This window comes from Podarcis tiliguerta (assembly GCF_965153285.1).
Source record: "Podarcis tiliguerta genome assembly, chromosome: 3".
Classification (NCBI taxonomy): domain Eukaryota; kingdom Metazoa; phylum Chordata; class Lepidosauria; order Squamata; family Lacertidae; genus Podarcis; species Podarcis tiliguerta.
The window spans coordinates 21,094,111-21,112,400 of record NC_139536.1 but is presented as its reverse complement, the minus strand read 5'-3'; the positions used below and the strand labels follow the sequence as shown (position 1 = coordinate 21,112,400).

The 18,290-nt window shown below is 44.2% G+C and overlaps 1 protein-coding gene and 1 long non-coding RNA gene across 10 annotated transcripts in view; one reads left to right on the top strand and one right to left on the bottom strand.

Annotated features, from left to right (window-relative positions):
* Window positions 1-6,896: 6,896 nt before the first annotated feature.
* On the bottom strand, window positions 6,897-12,851 carry LOC310674219. The gene is made up of 2 exons (XR_014509440.1): window positions 10,446-12,851; window positions 6,897-9,421 (listed from the first exon to the last, which is right to left on the bottom strand). It is a non-coding gene; the product is annotated as an uncharacterized lncRNA (long non-coding RNA).
* A 125-nt stretch (window positions 12,852-12,976) lies between these two features.
* Window positions 12,977-18,290, top strand: part of PPM1B (protein phosphatase, Mg2+/Mn2+ dependent 1B) — a 42,039-nt gene continuing 36,725 nt past the window's right edge. For 2 of the 9 annotated variants that reach the window (XM_083433113.1, XM_083433109.1), the window contains exon 1: window positions 13,482-13,894. The gene's annotated coding sequence lies outside the window, so the exon portion shown is untranslated. Of the gene's footprint in view, window positions 13,113-13,275; window positions 13,386-13,481; window positions 13,895-13,979; window positions 14,198-18,290 lie in introns of those variants that run through there. The other 7 variants (XM_083433111.1, XM_083433115.1, XM_083433117.1 and 4 more) reach the window with 7 other exon arrangements.

Sequence of the window (18,290 nt, the reverse complement as noted above, 5' to 3'; positions counted from 1 at the left end):
GTTGTAAGATGCAATAGCAAGCTATTAAGTTCTATAGGCAACATATTCATCTCAGTGGGATGTTGTTGTTTAGTCGTTCAGTCGTGTCCGACTCTTCGTGACCCCATGGACCAGAGCACGCCAGGCACTTCTGTCTTCCACTGCCACCCGCAGTTTGGTCAGATTCATGTTTGTAGCTTCGAGAACACTGTCTAACCATCTCGTCCTCTGTTGTCCCCTTCTCCTTGTGCCCTCCATCTTTCCCAACATCAGGGTCTTTTCCAGTGAGTCTTCTCTTCTCATGAGGTGGCCAAAGTATTGGAGCCTCAGCTTCACGATCTGTCCTTCCAGTGAGCACTCAGGGCTGATTTCCTTCAGAATGGATGCGTTTGATCTTCTTGCAGTCCATGGGACTCTCAAGAGTCTCCTCCAGCACCATAATTCAAAAGCGTCAATTCTTCGGCGATCAGCCTTCTTGATGGTCCAGCTCTCACTTCCATACATCACTACTGGGAAAACCATAGCTTTTACTATACGGACCTTTGTTGGCAAGGTGATGTCTCTATTTTTTAAAATGCTGTCTAGGTTTGCCATTGCTTTCCTCCCAAGAAGCAGGCGTCTCTTAATTTCGTGGCTGCTGTCACCATCTGCAGTGATCATGGAGCCCAAGAAAGTAAAATCTCTCACTGCCTCCATTTCTTCCCCTTCTATTTGCCAGGAGGTGATGGGACCAGTGGCCATGATCTTCGTTTTTTTGATGTTGAGCTTCAGACCATATTTTGTGCTCTCCTCTTTCACCCTCAATAAAAGGTTTTTTTAATTCCTCCTCACTTTCTGCCATCAAGGTTGTGTCATCTGCATATCTGAGGTTGTTGATATTTCTTCCAGCAATCTTAATTCCGGCTAGGGATTCATCCAGCCCAGCCTTTCGCATGATGAATTCTGCATATAAGTTAAATAAGCAGGAAGACAAAATACAGCCTTGTCGTACTCCTTTCCCAATTTTGAACCAATCAGTTGTTCCATATCCAGTTCTAACTGTAGCTTTTTGTCCCACATAGAGATTTCTCAGGAGACAGATGAGGTGATCAGGCACTCCCATTTCTTTAAGAACTTGCCATTGTTTGCTGTGAGCGACACAGTCAAAGGCTTTTGCATAGTCAATGAAGCAGAAGTAGATGTCTTTCTGGAACTCTCTAGCTTTCTCCATAATCCAGCGCATGTTTGCAATTTGGTCTCTGGTTCCCCTGCCTCTTCTAAATCCAGCTTGCACTTCTGGGAGTTCTCGGTCCACATACTGCTTGAGCCTTCCTTGAATAATTTTAAGCATAACCTTGCTAGCGTGTGAAATGAGTGCAATTGTGCGGTAGTTGGAGCATTCTTTAGCACTGCCCTTCTTTGGGATTGGGATGTAGACTGACCTTCTCCAATCTTCTGGCCACTGCTGAGTTTTCCAAACTTGCTGGCATATTGCTGACTATCTCAGTGGGATAGCAGGATGTAAATCTTAACAAAACCTTATATCAGTGACTACCAATACTAGTCAATACAGTGGTACCTCGGGTTACATACACTTCAGGTTACATACTCCGCTAACCCAGAAATAGTGCTTCAGGTTAAGAAATTTGCTTTCAGTTGAGAACAGAAATTGTGCTCCGGCGGCGCGGCAGCAGCAGGAGGCCCCATTAGCTAAAGTGGTGCTTCAGGTTAAGAACAGTTTCAGGCTAAGTACGGACCTCCGGAACGAATTAAGTACTTAACCCGAGGTACCACTGTACATTACACTTCCAAAATGGAGTTTAAAAAGGAAGGGGTTTTGGTGTGAAAGAAATGTGGGTTCCATGCAGTTCTGGTACTCAAAAGATACAGTTGTACCTCAGGTTACATACGCTTCAGGTTACATACGCTTCAGGTTATAGACTCTGCTAACCCAGAAATAGTGCTTCAGGTTAAGAACTTTGCTTCAGGATGAGAACAGAAATCGTGCTCTGGCGGCGCGGCAGCAACAGGAGGCCCCATTAGCTAAAGTGGTGCTTCAGGTTAAGAACAGTTTCAGGTTAAGTACGGACCTCCGGAACGAATTAAGTACTTAACCCGAGGTACCACTATACAGTTATTCTCTCCCCCAACTGCCTCAGTACACTAGTTGCTGGAAAGCACAGCAGTGGAGAGTGGTCTTGTAATTGGGTTCAGATTGTGGATTTCCCACAAGCATCCGGTTGGCCACTGTGAGGACAGGATTCTGAACTAGATGGACCATTGACCTGATCCAGTAGGCTCTTATTATGTTCCTAAACTTAGAAACAGCTCTAACACTATAGATAGAAATCTCGTTCTGTGCTTATCATAAAATGTGTAGTACAGGAGTCAGCAAACTTTTTCAGCAGGGAGCCAGTCCACTGTCCCTCAGACCTTGTGGGGGGCTGGACTATTTTTTGGGGGGGGATGAACAAATTCCTATGCCCCACAAATAACCCAGAGATGCATTTTAAATAAAAGCACACATTCTACTCATGTAAAAACACACTGATTCCCAGACCGTCCACGGGCCAGATTTAGAAGACAATTGAGCCGGATCCAGCCCCCAGGCCTTAGTTTGCTATCCATGGTGTACTATGTCCCCTGACCTTTTGAATTCCACTCCCCCACCCCCATTAAACATTAGACAGGCATTATCTCTGTTGTCATTTTAGCATCTACCTTCCTCCAGGGTCAAAACTAGGCTTTATTTTCCCCTGGTCAAAGACCCAGTTTGGCACACACACCCCAAAGCGCATTTGCGTATACACACACTCAGTGGCACCCCTCTAGAGGCATCACCCAGGACAAAAAGCCCCCACATTCCTCATTCAACAAGATATATCCGAATCTACATCTGTGTTGGAATTGCTTTTAGATGTCCTGGGCACATCTGGGAAGAAGGGTTGGTTATAATTTTAATAAATAAATACCAAAAATTAAGAAAGCCTTCTATGATACTTCATAAAATACTATTATGATGGTGTTCTCATAAGCAACTTTGAGGGCCTTCCAGGCCAAAAAGCATCAGTAAATATATACATAAATGGTGGAATTGTTGCCATGTTTGGAAATTTAAAATGTAGGATGTGGCAGTGCTGTTCTGCCCTCTCCACCCCATATTTAAACTGTTACTTGCTTGCATGAGCTCAGAGCGGCGGGAAGAATGCCGGTAGTTCTTTCGATACATTCTCTGGGCTGTGTTGTAGCATGTCGATAGCAGCGAATGCGTCACTTGCTCACGCTGGATAATTATGAGAGCAATCCTATTCTCCAATTACGCTGAAGAGAGAGATTCTGCCATGACATCAGAAGAACGGCCCCTCAGTCCAGGAGGGAAAAACACACCAAATAAGCTGAATCTAAAGGAAGACTAAAGGAATGAAGAGCAACTGTGATTCAGAAGATTATAGGCTCCAACCTACCGTATTATTTGCTCTATAGGACTCACTTTTTCCCTCCTAAAAAGTAAGGGGGAATGCGGCTATCCCAGAAGCCAGAACAGCAAGAGGGATTGCTGCGTTCACTGCGTAGCGATCCCTCTTGCTGTTCTGGCTTCTGAGATTCAGATTCCCCCCCCCCCTTGTTTTCCTCCTCCAAAAACTAGGCGCATCTTGTGGTCTGGTGCGTCTTATAGAGCAAAAAATACGGTATATTACCAGATGGGAGAATGTTTTAAACCGTTTTTGATGTTAAATAAATAAATAAATAAATAAATTGTCCAGTAGCACCTTATAGACCAAGTTTGTTCTGGTATAAGCTTTCGTGTGCATCCACACTTCTTCAGATACCATGAAAGCTTAAACCAGAACAAACTTAGTTGGTCCATAAGGTGCTACCGGACAATTTTTTATTTTTATTTCAACTGCGTCAGACCAACACTGCTGCCTACCTGAATTTAGATGCTTTAAACTGTTTTAGATGTTTTAAACTGTTTTAAAAATGCTTTTGCATAAAGTTATTTTGCTGTGGGTATTTTTACTGCCTTGGGCCTCTTCGGGAGGAAGGGTGGGATACAAATTCAATAAATAAATCTCCCAATCAATTCTCTTGTGCTGCCCAAGACCCTGAGCTCCATAACTGTGAAGACTTTTAACAGCTTTTAACAGCTGACTTTCACAGGCTTCCCCCTTCCATCTGATTTCCACATTAATCTGAGTACTAATAATCAAATTCCTGAAACATTCCTCCTCATCTCTCAATATCAACAGCCTGGGGACTAGGGCAGGAGAGACCAGCTCACTTGCTATTTTAGAATCTTTAGAATCTGGTGCATTTGTAAAACACTCTCTTCTCCAGACAATGGTCCAGGACAATCTGACAGTATACTTTACGCAATCCCTTATGGTGTGGTCAGGCTCCTTATTCAAAAAGTCAGAAAGTTAGCAGGGAGCTTCAACCAACTGTTAACAACCCAACCCTATTAGCACTTACTGAGAAATAGGTACTACTGCATTCAGTGGGGCTGACCTCAGTGGGGCTAACTTCTTTCAAGTTAGACACGGGTCAGATTATGCTGTGTGAATTTCCATTCCATTTTGCACCAGCTTCAGCTTCCAGACAACCTCAAGGGCAGCACCATTTAGATTGCTTTGGGGTAATCCAACCAGGAGGTTACCATCTCGTGGCCAACGGTTGTCAGTCATACCTCTATTATATTCCAAATGGTAAGAACTAATTGAGGAGAAAACTAAAAAAAGGCTACCCTCAATCTTTTGTCGTGTGCTAATATTTATCTGAAATGGGTTTTATTTTTTGGTTCACCGCTCAGTATATTTCCACAATCTGCACACTTGTACTTCAAAAAGTAATTTGAATTATGACTTCCTGTTGGACCCAAAATAGACTGGACCACCAAGGGGAGGTGTTATGAAATGACATAGTAAAAGCTATTCTCTGTTCCATTGCACTGTGCCCTGTTGTGTCCTTCATGCCAGTTATTGATCAGAAGTTCATTCAATGCAAAAAGCCTCTCTGTCAGCCTGAGCTTGGGATGTAATAATAAAGTAGGTCATTGATTAGCTGGAAGGTTGACATAGAACTCCTTCAATCAGATCCTGATGTACTGGTACATCTTGGGAGTGATGGTGGAGAGAAGGAACAGATTAAAAAAAACACCAGTGATGGGGGGGAAAGGAATCTACTCCCCACGCTCCAAACATGCTTTTTTAAAAACAAGGCTCAACGAAATAACTAGATAGCACAGGGTGAGTTTTCAAAGAAGAGCTGCTGGGTTGTTGTTGTTGTTTGTTTTAAAGAGAGGCGGGAAAGCAATTTAAATAATTATTGCTGAATTGCACACTTGAGAATACTCTTCTATCAGAACCAAGAACTCTGCAACCTTTTGTTGCAAGACACCCCAATCTCCAATATTCCAATAGGCACTGACCCAGGGTTCACTTCCTTTGGAATGAGGGATGGTGGAGACTGTGGTGCCTTTCTGATATATGATGGTTTATTTACACATATATACAACCTGAGAGTATGATGGAGGGCTTCACAGCATTAACATCCCAATGAGGTCTTGCTTCTCCCATAGGTGCAGCCTTGGATTGCAGCAGAAATTGGACCTGCCTGCAGCCTTGCTCCTAGTGTCTAGCTCAGGGATCAGCAAACTTTTCCAGCAGGGGGCTGGTCCACTGTCCCTCAGAACTTGTGGGGGGCCAGACTAAATTTTGGGGGGAGAAATGAACGAATTCCTATGCCCCACAAATAACCCAGAGATGCATTTTAAATAAAAGGGCACATTCTACTCATGTAAAAACATGCAGATTCCCAGACCGTCCACGGGCTGGATTTAGAAGGTGATTGGGCCAGATCCAGCCCCCGGGCCTTAGATTGCCTACCCATGGTCTAGCTCATATAATTCAACTCTCCACTTTGATCTTTGTCTTTCTAACTACCAGCGAGTGGAGGAAGAGTGGCCCACCCATTTGCTGTTTGGCACAAGAGCAGCTTCCCTTGTTACCTTCATGGCCCATATTTAGACGGTCATTACTTCACCAGGAAGGTTGAATCAGTGCTGGATCCAATAATTCGAAAGGGACTCAAGCATGTAGCCTACTGCATTCCAAACTCATAAAATTATATTGGCTTGGTTGCCCACTGAATCCAATGAAGAAAGAGCTGTAGCCACCATTGTAGAGAGTACAGGTTCAATCCCTGGCTGGGGAAGACACGTGTTTGACATCTTGTAAACCTGGGCCGGTTCACTCCAGCGGAGATTCCTGTGTGGGCCGGACCATGTGCGTGCGTGAGCGCCCACGATTTCCAGTGTTTGCGTCTATGCAGACACGATTTCCGGTGTCTGCACATGCGCAGATGCAATTTCTGGTGCTGCGGAAGTGAGTCCCCACACCGTGCTGCGCCAGTTTAGCGCAGCGCGTGGGGACTCACCGAGCGGTTCGGGGGTGGCTTGTGGGCCGGTTAAATTACCCCCGTGGGCCGCTTGTGGCCCACGGACCTTAGGTTGCTGACCCCTGTTGTAAACCAACAGCCAGGCATTATAGACAATATCAAACCAGATGGACCAGTGATCCGACTTTGTATAATGTTGCTTCCTATGTTCCTACAATAGCATTGCAACTCTATGGATTATGCCCAGCCCATTTTGAAAATCTCCTACAAATAGTTCTATTGCGTTAGTGTGCTTGTTTATTGCATTTATATGCCACCTTTCTAACAAGGTGCCCAAGGCGGTTTACAGTTTTAAAATATTCCCCTCTCTCTGTGTGTGTTCCATGGCAGTTCATATCCAGTGTCACTATGAGCACTACTCATATCCAGTGTCACTATGAGCACTACTCATTATAGCAATAGCCTTTTCCCTTGACAAAGCAGCATTCCCTGGCCTTCTCTGTTCATTTTGCTGGTCCTTCTCCAAGCTACACTCACTAAACTGGTATTTATTTGTACATTTATTATAAACATTTTTGCATCACCTTTCAACTGAATTTCCATGACAGCGGGCATAAGGAGAACTACAACAAGCAGTTAAACAACAAAGGAAATAAAATAAATGCAACATATTTGAATCTGTTACATATAGATATTCCAACTTTTGTCCAAGGAACACAGTCCAATGAAAACAGAAACCGGTTAAAACTATAAAATCAGAATTCAGTTTAAATGTCTATTGGAATTTTTTAAAAAAGTATTCAGTAGGTGCCAAATTTTGTAGGCAGGGGTGGGGGGGAGACTGCATGATCTCAGCCAGAAGGGAGTTCCACAACATTGGCCCCCCAAGGTAGAATGTGTACTGGTGAATACAAGCAAAAATGATAACACACATTGAAATAATTTTAGACTAAGGCTGTGTACACACCATACATTTAAAGGACTGCTGTCTAGTTCTAAAAGCAACAGAAACCCCTGCCACCTCCAACCATTTACACATACTGCATTTTATACTCTGAAAGGCAGTATATACACAGATGGCGGAGCATGCATACATAAACCATTCCATATTTGACAATGGATGGTATATACTGAACTCTGGCTACTGAACACAGAGGAAAGTTTGGATAGGAGGCTGTTTTGCCTCTACCCGGAAAGATGCTTTTCTGGAATTTGGATTAAGAGAATCTGTGTGATGCACATTCATCTGCAATTCGTACAATGTTCAAGCTGGCCAATTAATGCAGTTAGAATACCTTTTAAAATTGCTACATACATATAAAGCTTAGTAACATCATGTATTTGAATTTCAGTAAAAAATAACAATATGTTCAATGATTTGCTTACAAACATTATTAGATGTTTTCCAACCAGCTTTTCCTCAGTCCCCATTCTTTCTGTTTTGTTGTTGTTCTTTTGTTACTGTGGGGAGGGGGGATTTATCTTTGCAGTGATAGTAGCTGATAGATCTCCTCCTGGATTACAGATTACGTCTGCTTTGTGCTCAAGTCAATGATCTGTGAAATACATCTTGACAAAATAACATCAGTAACTGCAGAAAGATACTGGAGCTGACAACACTTTCACATTATTATCTCACCTTTTACCTTTGGTTTTTGAGCTCTGGAAATGTTCAGTTGATGCACACGTGTCTTTCTTGCATGTGTCAAGTGGATTCCATGCTCGCTTCACTAATAGCAGCAGTAAATGTAGTAGTTTTACAGCACAATGTTCTCGGCTGGGCTCTTCCTCTTGTTTTTGCCCACTGAAAAACTATTTTCCAGGATTTTTTTGTCCTCTGATTGTAAAATGTGTTGCCTCTGTATTTCTTCAATCGTTTATTAATCATCACTATGAAACCAATGTATAGAGCGGTGCCAAAACTTTAGCCTTGTACCATTTTGTTGCATTTATATCCTAACTTTTCTCCAAGGTGGTGTAAATGGTTCTTCTCCTCTACCAGTGCTCAGCATCAACTTCAAGGCTCTATAGTTGTTTTTTGAAAAAGGTTATTTATTTATTTGGTATATTTATATCCTGCCTTCCATTACCAAAGCCATATTGGATTCCCAGGTGTCTCCAGTTTAGGCACCGGCTAGACCCAAACCTGCTTTCTTTCACGAGGAGTCTGTATTGTGTACCATCAGTCTATGCCACGGGGCTATTTATTTTATCCCCTTTCTTTCCCTAGACAACTTGGTAAAAGAAAGCTACATAAATACAATTTGGGAATGCAGCAAGGCAGAGTTTAAGACCAGGGCTGGCTCCAGGTTTGAGGAGAGCCTCTACAAATTGCCATCTGGTGGGGATCCTTTTTGTTGATGCCCCACTGACATAAGAAGGCCCCCATTGCTGGTGAGATTATCTAGTTGTGGTGGGCAGAAGGACAGCAAATGCATGGCAACTGGCCAGGGGGAGGAACTATATATATTTCCCACAATGCCCCTGATGTTATGTCACTACAGCAGCAGTGGGGAATGTGTAGCTGTCCATATGTTGTTAGTCTCCCATCAACCCCTGACCAAAGGTCAGGAATGATGGGAGTTGCTTTGAGGTAATGTGTGAAATAAAAAAGAGTGGCATCCCCAGACCTGCTGTGAGTCTAGAATTATAGAGTGGGAATCAACGCCACACTCTTCCAATTATTCTGTCTGTGCAAGCATGCATCTTGCCAGATAGGAGTAACATACATCTCCTCCCCCAGTGCTGTTTTGTGGGTTCTCCTGACCCACCACCCCGAACCAGTTTCACGGGGTGCAGGAGCATGTGGCGAAGAAGGGAGAAAACCCTGAGAAATGACTTCCACTGATAGCTCTGGTTAGGTGAATCCTGCCTGTTTTGTACTGAAGTTCTCACTCTGAGCCAGCAGGGGGAAATACTGTAGATAGTTTTCACTCAGGTCCAAATATGCAAATAAGGAATTGAAAGTGATGTTCAGTGATTGGATAGTTACAGAAAGTTGTTACTGCTGCTTTGTAGTTGAGCTCTATATAAGCAGGTTGGCTGAACCCTTCAGTTCTGTTCTGGCCTGTGAATAAACAAGAGCTGTTTGAAGAATTGCTGTGTCATCTGATATGTTCACCCACAACTTAACACTGCCCATAACTTTTAATAATCACATCAAATTTAGTAAAAAAAATTAGCAAGATTAAAAACATTTTAAAAATAGGCATCGTTGGTGGGACCTGGCAGGGTTCTACCTGACAGTAGCCTAAAGACACTGTATGGTGATGCTGCGGATAGTTCTGCACACTTACTTTGATTCCTTTTTTTATCTCAGTGGAATTTACATCTGTCAGGGGAGGGGGAGCCCCATGCATAGGGTTTGGGGCTTGGCATAATAATGTCACAGATTATACATCCTCTACTATTGGGACCTTTCTCCTTCCACCCTTCTTCCTTTGTACCAGATGTGTTATTTGCCAACTAAGGCCAAATTCATGTCATGAATCTGACAAAAGTGGGCTCCAGCACACTGATAACAAAGTGATTTGGTTGCTAGTATATGGAGGTCTGAAAGCTGGCGACCAATGTCCCATCAATTGCAGAATCTAAATGGTCTCAGTATTTCATTTCTATATTTAACAATCTACATAGTAAATTGAATAGAAAGGAGACCAACAATAACAAACTAGATAAACTAAAGGAGTGGCCAAGGGTGAAAGAGGAGGAAATCAGAGAGATAATTAATAGTTTAAAACTAAAACTGGGCAAGTTGCCAGGGCCGGATGGTTTACCAATATAATTATTTAAGACATTCATAGATTCGTGGGCAGAACCCCTAGCTCAACTATTTACTCTTATCGGTAAATATGGAATCATCCCTGAAATATGACTTAGATCAGTAAGTATTCCAATCTTTGAAAAAGGTGATCTGGGTGAACCAAAGAACAACAGACCGATAAGTCTACTGTCAGTGATAGGGGAATTCTATACTAAGCACCTTTTACTTAAATTACTTACCTGGATGAAAAAAATCTAAACTTACCAGGAAAAGAACAAATAGGTTTTTCCAAAGGCTGCCCTATCTTAGACCATTGTCTCATACATACACATTTGGTTGGAAAATATAGACTTCAAAACCAATCCAATATTTTTGAAGCTTTCGTAGATTTTTGTGGTGCCTTTGATTCAGTTGATCTTGTGATATTGTGGAAGAAGCTTGTAGAGTTAGGAATCAATCCATGCTTGCTAATCTTAATACAGAAATTATATTCCTTTAACATCTGCCCAATCAAACCCAGTGCCAAAGTTCACTTCTCTTCCGACATCCCTAATATGAAAGGTGCAAAACAAGGGTGTATTATTGCCCCTTTTCTTTTTAATTTATTTTTATCAGCTCTTCCAGAGCACATTCAAAAAATAGAATCACATGCCCCCAAAATCAATCAAAACCCGGTCCCACTGTTACTGTATGTGGATGATGTGGTCTTATTATCACTGATGAGGATAGGACTGAAAAGTCTTTTACTCTCCCTGGTTTCCTATTGCGAAACCAATAAACTCTCAATGAATTATGAGAAGATAAAAAATCTGGTCTTCTCTAATTCCTGGAAATTAGAGAAATGAAAAATAAGACGACAAGAAATCCAGCAAGTAAAGATGCACAGATATCTCGGAATTTTATTCCAGCGCAACTCAAGTTGGCCAAACCATTGCACAAGTGCTATAAAACAAAAACAACAGTAGCTTGTTTTTATTTTCAGAAAGGTAACCAATTTATAGCAGCTGCTACTCAAATTTTTCAAGCTAAAGTGTCGTCCCAGTTACTTTTTAGGATCCCAATATGGATACGAGCATATGATAGTGATTTAGATAAGATACTCAAGTTTCTTGAGACATATCCTGGGGCTCCCAAGTTCAATCAAGTATCAGATGATGTGTGTAGAACTAGGTATACACACGATGGAATATTGGGTATGGGCAAGCACTAAAAAATACCGGTTGCATTGCCATTTCCATTGCCAACCTTCAAATCTGCTTTCTGACATCCTTAAGGACGCTTATAAATCCAGATGGTTCCAAATCTTACATAGCAAAATCAGATCTATTGGTATTGACTTGGAATTCTTGCATAATTTAAGTGAGCAATATATTTATCATAATATTCAAATCATATTAAGGGACACTGAAAAACAAAACATCAAGTCAGCTGTAAATAAAATTTGCTCCCCCACGTTTTATGGTTTAAATCCAACAGGGTCACTTATATTTCAAAATTAATAATTCCAGTCTAATGCAGGGCCTTTACGTTAGCCCGACTGAACGTTTCCCCCTCAGCTTTGGTCAAGGGCAGATATTTAAACATCCCCAGAAACAATAGGCATTGTGGATGTTTTCTGAATGTGCTGGACACAGTAGAACATATTCTTTTCTACTGTCCATTATACAACCAGCTACGCAAAACATGTGCTATCCCCTTTTCTGGGTAGTCGAACATCATGGCACAATGAAAATATCATGATTCCTATCTGTCTGACATGAACCTGGAAGTAACTGCAATGGTGGCTGAGTTTTTATCAATAGAATCTCTTAAGAGTGGTGAACGGCACTATTTAGTGGGAAGAAACTACAATGAAAATCCTCGTTATTACATATTTTTACATGGCTGTTTATTTGTATATATTCTAAAATGTTATATATGGACAATTTATGGCCTATATTTGTAATGCCTAATAAAAGTGTGGCAAAGTAAGTAATGTAAGTAGATGTAAGGGCTGCCATACATCCGGATTTTCTGTCTGTGGGGAATTTCCAAAACGTGGTGCTTTCTCGTGGATCTAAGTCAAGCCAATCGAAATATCGTGTTTTTCAGCTCAACAATTTTTGTAGTTTCCTAAAAAAAGAAAGAAAAAAAGCTCATCTTCCAAAAAAAAAAAGAGGACTCCTATGGCAATCCTAGATCAGGACCGTCCCACCTATGAGGCAAGCTCGGGCGGTGGCCTCGGACGGCAGGATCAATGGGCCCAGTGGACCCCAACATATAGCTTTATTCCTCTCTTGTTCCTGATGTAGATCTGCACTCACCCCTTCTTCCCCAGAGGGGAGGAGGGGGCGTCATTTTGCTTTGCCTCAGGTGCCAAAATGCCTTGGGACGGCTGGCCCTTGTAGAGATGCTAAAGCATCTGGCCCAGTTGAAGGCTGAAGTCCTGTCACTTCCTAGGCAGCAGTAAGCCTCCTTGCGAAGGGGCTGCAGTTACAGCCTCTCAGAGAGGGAGCATGTCGTGAGACATATGTATTATGTATGCGTAAAGTTGCACTGCGAATTTGCGTGCCTTCGAAGGCGCCTCAAGTACAGACCAGCTCGGCTTCTCCTCAGCCTTTGCACGGCCTTAGCGCGTTTCTTACCTAAAGGCCTTTTTAAACCTTTCCTATTGGTTAGTGATGATGTAATACGACAGAACATACGGGCACTTTTCTCTCTGTTCTCTCCCCCCCCCCCTCCGCCGTCCTTCCCGTTCCTGGTAAGTACTGGAGAGAAGGCCGCTCCAGCGCTCAGCCAATCACAGCGTAGAGGGTCTATTGTGGCCTTGGGGGGGGGGTGGAATAGGGAAGGGCTACTTGCTCGGTTGCTTTTCAAACACCGCCTTCGTTCTCATACCCCGCCCTCCTCCCCCCAATCGATGTGCAGGGATTCACGCCTGCGTCCTTGGCTATTTGAGAAGCTTATTATGAAGGACGCGGAAGCTGGCGAAGATAGGCAACTTTCGCAGCCAATAGTAAGAGGGGAACAATGGAGGTGGGGGGGAAATAGGAGGAAGTTAGCGTTTGGTAAGAGAAAGGAGTAGGGAGGGGCGGGAGAAGAAGTTAATTGGCACTTACTTCGACCAGTGACATTCCATACTGCATAGCCTATGTTTTTTTTAAAAAATATTGCGCATAGGTGAGGACGGCGAGCTTGGCAAACTTGATTGGCAACGACAGCAGCCAATAGGTACAAAGCTGAGACAGAGGCGTACACCCAACGGGCATTTGTGGAAATAAGCTGGCGAGTAAGTGGCAAGTGAGCGAACCAATGGACAACCAAGAAGCGAGAACCTGACAGGCAGGAAACCCAATGGGGATGCGAGCCGAGGGCCGCGCATTGAATGACGGCCTTTGCGGCCAATGGCAGAGGGCTTCTCACCCTTCTCTTTTGCGTGTGCGTGCCGGCAGGACCGAATCCACTTTGAGGCGCTTGTGTGAAGGGAGGGGGCGCTCTTCCCCTCCCCCCGCCCGGTGCATTCTGACGTTGCGCGGCGGGGAGGGACGGCCCATTAGCGGCCGCTGGGACGGGGGCTCCCAACATGTCCGTGCTGCTGGCTTCGCTCGGACTGCCACAGCGGACGACCGCGAAGGGAGAGGCCGTTGCGTGAAGAGGAGGCGGAGGCGGGAGAGACGGCTGCTGCTGTTGCTCCTCGAGCTGTGGCCTAACCTCAACCCTAGTCGGGAGAGACGGAGGCCGCCTGCGTGCGCGGGCAACTGGGGGGCTTCTAACCGAGCGGCGAGCTTGCGGCGCCAGGTACAGGCCCAGGCCGGTTCCGCCTGAGGGAAAGCGGGGGAGGGGAAGGGAGGGGAGAGGCTGGCGGCGAGGAGGAGGACGGGGCCTCGTCAGGCAGCAGGCCTCGAGCGCGGGTTGGCTGCGAGAGGAGGGCGGGAAGAGGGCGGCTTGGGTTCGGGCCTTCACTCGGGGGTTAGGCCTGCGCTGGCGTTACGGGCGGCATCGGCGGGGGCTTCTGCGTACTGCGTAGTTCGGAGCGGGAGGGGCGAGGCGAGGCGGCCGAGGAGCAATGGCTGGATTTGTGGCTGCGTTGTAAGACTCCGGGTAAGAGGAGGGAGCGGGGCGAAGAGAAGGGGAGCGAGGAGGAGATCCGGCGGTCGTTGGTCGGGGTGGCGGGATGGAAACGGGTGGCTGGGCGGGCGGCAGCGGGGGGGGGGGGGAGAAACCTCTTCGTCTCGCGTCTCATGGCAGATCGGGCTGAGTGGGAGGGGAGGGAGGAGCTGCTGCCTCTTCTGCTTCGGGCCTCGGTGTGGGATGTTCAATTTGGGATTGGGCGTGGAGTCGGGCTGTTGAAAAAGGAGAGAGGCCTGAGCTTGATAGGGGAGAGGTTGGGATGCCGACTGGGGAGGGAGAGGTGGGGGGACGACGACGACGACGGTCTTCTCGCCATTGTCTGAGTTAACCCCGGGAAGCAGAGAGGCCTGTATTGACGGCGATCTCCCCATCCTACCCTCCCCAAAATCACTGCCTGTTTAAGGCCCCGTTATTTAGTTCCCGGCCACGATCCCAAAACACACTGCTGTGGGTTTTTTTTAGAATTCACTCTTCCTTCAGCCTGCTTTAATTTTTTTTTTTTAAAAGGTTGTAAGCACCCATGTCCGAACGCCTGAAAGTTTTGGACTTGCTGCAGACCGTTAAGATTAGCTGAAGTGGGCAGTTTTTCGTGTTAATGTGCTTTCTGCACAGTATGAGGCTAACCTTTTCTTTTGCGGAAAGGACCTGGCTTTTTGGGTTACCAATGACATACGCTGGTTATAGTTTCGATCCTGACCATGTCAGATGTAGCAGTGGGAAGTATCAGTGGGGGATTACTTGTGCCTGTAGGTGACTGACCTGGGGTTAAAGTTCTGACTCGGCTTATGAAATTTGCTGGCTGATTTGGTCTTCACTATTTTCATATAAATAATAGTTACTTATGTGTTAAAAGTGAAAACATAGTATAAATATGTTTTAAGGAAGGCAGTCTGTAGGCTTACATCATGTTCTGCTTATTTGAAGATAGGTCAAGTGAAAGGTGCAGGATTTTGGATTTGGGTCAGGGTTGAAAAACTAGTGTGGTGGATTGAAAATTAGGAATTGGATTTAAATTATGCTCGGCTATGAGAATTGCTTAGTTTAAAGAATGTAGTCCAAACCTACAAGATTGGAGTAAATTTAAAATGCCCTGAGACTTTGGGGGCTGGGGAATTATCATTTCACTTGTATGCCTTTTTTAGCAGTAGAGGATGGAGGCATCAAGTATTGCAGGCCTACATTAGTTGTATGAATGTTAAGATATAAGGTCAGGAATATGCCCTGTGACTCTGTTTATTTGCTCTGTATAGAGAGGTGCATTTCGTACATGGAGCCATCTTAATGGAAGCTCTTGTAGAACAAACTAGGGAGTAAGCCAAAACACTTAGGTTTTTGTGCAAACATCCTTCATATCATTGTGAATGTAGGTCCAGTGCTAGATGACTAGAATCCTGTCCCCACAGGATAACATAACCTGGGTGAAGAGTGGGTAAGAAATTGATGAACTGAGTGCATTTGCCTGTTGGACCTTTTTAAACTCTTGGTGTAGGGTTGTTTTGGGTATCTGGCCATATGTAAAAACATCAATGGCTATGAAGCATCTTTGTGGCTTGACCTACAATTAGATTGTGACAGGTAGCAAACACTTTTAGACAGTCACATGTGCCGTGGCTTCTACTCAGAACTTGGGTGCATGCACAGCTGTTAAGCACTCTTTTGCTCTTTACTGGATGCCTACTTTGAGCAAGGTAGAGGACCAGCTTCCCCTTCCACTGGTATACTGCTAGCACAACCCATTAACACATTGACTATCATTCAGCACATCAGTTTTCCTTCTTGAGTGAACAGTGGAGGGGCCCTCTTGTACCACTCGGATTTGACCTCAGTGATCCTTTAGTTGCTAATTTCCTACTCTACTGGCTCCCTAAGGGTTAGGACTAGGTTCTAACATCATGCACTATTTGGTACATGAAGGAATGGCTGTGTAACTCACCACAGCTGACCAGACAAGTTTGTTTTAAGAGAATAGCCATGATCCACTTTGCCATGTTGAGCTTTATGTTCCACTGCTTATGTTTTTTAAGACTCTGCAGGGCTGCATATATCATCAGTAGAGGATGCGCCTGGTTGCGTGGAGACAATTTTTGCTTGACACACCTGATCAACCTAGTCTTAAAGTGGATAATAAACTGCAGTAGTAGTAGTAGTAGTAGACTGCTCTCTTATTGATCAGATAATGGTATGGGAAATATGTGTTAGCAGTTAACAGGTCACTATATGGAAATATGCATTTGGAAAGACAGGAAGTGCAATTTTCCATGGAACAGGAATATTTGGGAAAGGTTGCTAAATAGGTGGAGACTAGTTTTTAATTAAACAACTTGGCTTTAATGTTTTCAGACATTTTGATTAAGAGTGTTCAGCTTAGCCATGGAAAGCCAGGCTCAAATCGCTGCTCATGTCTGACGGCTTTTGCTAAATTATGGTTTATTAGCTACCCAGGGTTTTAAAAACAGTCACTTGCTAACATCTCCCACTTTGTAGATTGTATGGCTCCCTCCTTTGTGATTTGTCTCTGTGGTCATGGGCTGCAGGAAACAGGCCCATGGGTTAACACTGCTGGGGTATCCTCTGCTATTCCAGTATTCACCTTCAGCTGAAATTGGGTAAGGGTAACAGGCTTAGGCAAAGTTATTTACCAAGCCTGCCTAATCCTTCCCCTTGCTGCCAGCTGTGTACGCCCCCTTCCTCAGTTGCCTGTTACTACTACTATAGATTTCTAGCCGTAAATGGATAGGAGAGGCTGTTCTACACAATCATGGTAGCACTGTTGTTTTTTTGTTCTGTTCTTTTCTATTCTGTGTACTCCTTCCATAATGGAAAGTTGAGAAATATAGGCAGACTAAACTGCATAGCTTTTTCCACCTGGCGGGGGGGGGGGGGAGAGATCATTGCAATGGAAGTGAGAAGAAAATTCTAACAATTGTCCATTTATGTGGTGCAGTTGATGTGCCCTAAACAAGCAGGTAACTGGGGATCTGTAGCTTTATGTTTAGGCCTGAGTTATCCTAGTGCTGGTTCTTACCTGGGAAATCCTGAAAACTTAGGTCTTACCCAGACTTTAAAACTGAGGGCCCAGGATACATGTCTGTGTTCAACTGAGCTTGTGCTTTTTACACCTCAGCCTGGCTAGCTCAGTGGGTTAGAGTGTACGGTGGTACCTCCAGTTACAAACTTAATTCGTTCTAGAGGTCCGTTCTTAAGCCGAAACTGTTCTGAGCCAGTGTGGTGTAGTGGTTAAGAGCGGTAGTCTCGTAATCTGGGGAACCGGGTTCGCGTCTCCGCTCCTCCACATGCAGCTGCTGGGTGACCTTGGGCCAGTCACACTTCTGTGAAGTCTCTCAGCCCCACTCACCTCACAGAGTGTTTGTTGTGGGGGAGGAAGGGAAAGGAGAATGTTAGCCGCTTTGAGACTCCTTAAAGGGAGTGAAAGGCGGGATATCAAATCCAAACTCTTCTTCTTCTTCTTCTTCTTCTTCTTCTTCTTAACATGAGGCACGCTTTTATTAATGGAGCTCGTTACCAGAAACATTCGTAAGGAGGACGGTACATAACCTGAGGTTCCACTGGAGTGCTGATAATGCCACGGTTGCTGCATATTTGGGTTGGACTAGATGATCCTCAGGGTCCCTTCCAACTCTTTTGAATCCATGAACCATCTTGATAATATGTGTGAATATTATATGGATGCATGGATGTGGACAAGAAGAATGTGGCAATGGAAGTCAGTTGCTGTGGAGTTTTGCCAAAGCCTAAGTACCATCTTGACCATTTTAGCACTTACGAATATTTTATCTTTTAAGCAGAGGGAAAATTGAAATGGCTCAGAAGCTTGGTTCCTTCAAACCCCTTCCATCCCTCAGCTTTGAACCCTAACATACATTTTCTCTCCTCCCAACCACTTCAAACCTTCTTTACTTAGTGACCAATGTTAAGGGTGAAGTTATTTTTAGCTCCATGTTTAATAAATTTTGTACTTCATCTGTATCCTTTAAAAGCACTGCCAATTTCTCAGAGCCTAAAGGCTAAGTATCAGTTTTAATTCAGTGTTGATTAATATTAT